The sequence below is a fragment of the Pteropus vampyrus genome, unplaced genomic scaffold (assembly GCF_000151845.1).
Source record: "Pteropus vampyrus isolate Shadow unplaced genomic scaffold, Pvam_2.0 Scaffold2541, whole genome shotgun sequence".
NCBI lineage: Eukaryota > Metazoa > Chordata > Mammalia > Chiroptera > Pteropodidae > Pteropus > Pteropus vampyrus.
This window is the reverse complement of record NW_011891322.1, coordinates 8,691-11,188: the sequence shown is the minus strand read 5'-3', so window position 1 is coordinate 11,188 and position 2,498 is coordinate 8,691. Positions and strand designations below refer to the sequence as shown.

The 2,498-nt window shown below is 33.8% G+C and overlaps 1 long non-coding RNA gene across 2 annotated transcripts; it reads right to left on the bottom strand.

Moving 5' to 3' along the window:
• Positions 1-6: 6 nt before the first annotated feature.
• LOC105310357 lies at positions 7-1,852 on the bottom strand. Of its 2 annotated transcripts, none has more exons than XR_897490.2 (4): positions 1,842-1,852; positions 1,506-1,720; positions 1,203-1,350; positions 7-662 (listed from the first exon to the last, which is right to left on the bottom strand). It is a non-coding gene; the product is annotated as an uncharacterized LOC105310357 (long non-coding RNA). The 2 variants fall into 2 exon arrangements; XR_002778522.1 differs by having other exon boundaries at positions 7-640.
• Positions 1,853-2,498: the final 646 nt, after the last annotated feature.

Below are 2,498 nucleotides of genomic sequence, written 5' to 3'. Positions count from 1 at the left end.
GAACTGTGCTGGATTTCGAAAATACACTGCTATTGGTATATCTTTTATTTGGAAAAAACAAGCTGACTTCAGCTCAATGGAACTTCTATTTGATAAGATTAAAACCCCCTAAAACCTACAAAGGCTTAACCACATATGACCAGGATCTAGATTTCTCAATAAGGGTCTACACCTTCCAATGCTCAGTGCATGTTTGTTCCGGGGGAAATAGTCCTGGAAAATAAAAAGTGGCGGGGGTAGGGGGGAGGTGTAGGGGGAGGCAGGCAGGGTACGGGTACTGGTACAGGACTACAAAGGCTCAGGGTCAAGCACATCTCATATTTCCCGAATGACTGGGAGTTTTCCTGACTGTTCCAGTCTTTATAAAAAGGATTTTGCTCTAACACACAAGGTTGTTAGGAGGAATAAATAAGTTGATGTTAGTGAATGTACTCTGTATATTACAAAGTATCATAAAAATTACCATCTTTATTAATGAATACATCTATATCATGCACTTGAGAAAAGGAGTAAATTGTGTAAGGGCATTCTTACCATGATATGATTTCACCAAAAGTTTATTTCATGTATAAGCTTCTACCATACTTAGAGGATTGTCAGAGCTCAGGTCCTGTTAGATTTCTAAGATGCTTTTATCTTCCTAATAGGGATAAACTACTGGACTAAAGAAATAATTAGCATATGAGAAAAGTAATTATCACTATAATTACTGAAAATATAGGGACCAAACATATGTAAGATACAGTTGCATCAGGGACTATGATGGAAATAAGGTGATTGTAAATATTCAAAGAGAAGCGTGGATACTGTCTTAAAAGTGAACACTTCGGATCATTACAAGGCTTATTTATTCAGTGCTAAAAATGTTAAGGATAAACATTCTTCCCAACACTTTTTCTACGTAACAAAGATGACAGAATACAGAACAATGGCATTAACCTAATTTAAATATAATACAGCCTTCATTTTCTAAATAAAATCATATTCTTGCAACCCACATAGAAAAAAACAGTTAGACTCTAAAGGAGCTGTAATACTTATAAAAATCATAGAGGTGTACTTGCCATTTATTCATTTAAAAAAAGTGTTCAGGCCAAATGTCTATCCTCAGAAATTAAAACTTTCTCTATTTCACCAAATAATTAAGACCCACTATCTAAATCATTTAAAGGTAATGCTTCCAGAACTTTAAAATTACTTACAATATCATAAATTTCTCGGTCATCCTCATGAGCTAGGGTCAACAGCGCTACCAATGGATAGCGAGATCTGGGCACTGTACCAAAGTCTTCAATTTTAGTGTCTTTTGGTAACTGGCAATATATTTCTTCTTTGCTGTCCTTTTTAATACTTTTTGAAGATGTAAAGGTAAATTGCCACCATAACCAAAATATAATAATATACCAAAGGTGATCGAAGTAACTTAGCAATACTTTATTTTATCCATAAAATGTCTAGTGTCTAAAATTTTCATGTGCTAATGGACATATCAGATAAAAGGATACAAATACTGTTCTTGATAGAGATATTCGCTATACACAGCATCTTCCAATGCTTGGGGAGTGCTTATTCGGAAGCAATAAAAGTGCTTCTGCAGAGCCTCATATAATTTTTGAACACTGCACCCCCAGTAGCATGTAAGGAGGCTATCTTCAAGGCAATCTGTTGTCAAAGTTATGCCAGCTGTAGAAAACAAACAAGATAAAGAGAAGAAAATTAGCTAATGTAATTTCTAATACAATTATACATAGCGAGTAACAAAAGCTTCCTTTTAGATACTGGCCAGGCTGCTGGCAGTTAAAAGAACTCATTAAAGGGTATGTGCCTATAAACGAAGGAACTGATCTCTAAAATGATACATAAAAACCTCAGTGTCTACACAGTTTTGAAGTACTCTCAGTATATTCTTTATTATTTATATATTTATGCTTGGAAAGTATCAATTTAATTTTTTTGGTGACTTCAAGACTTTTCTCACATTATAAAAACTGAGTTACAGTTCATTATGGTTAACCTACCACTCTAATAGTGTCTATAACGCTAACTAGAAGAAACAGCAGAGCTGTCTCCAAAAGTGGAAACATATAACCTTGTAACTACAAGCAGAGCAGAGCTGTCTCTGAAAGTGGATACACACCACCCACCGGTGCACACAATGATCACTGGAGTAGCTAAAATATTAAAAGAAATTGAGCTTTTCTGATATTAATATACACAATGACAACATTAATATACATTCTTATCACATAGTTAATGTCCCATGTAATATGTAAAATATCCCAAAGGAAAGAGGGGGGATTCCAAAACAGGAAAGGTTTAATAGTGATGTTCTCATTCATTTGTTTGCCTTCAGCATAATAAAAGATATAATAATTTGAGTAGACCTAATTAAGAGGGTATATAAATTATAAGTAGACATATAAATTGCATTATATAATTTTACCTACTTATTTAACACTTAATTAGGATTTACTATGTGCCACCTATATGATTTTTTT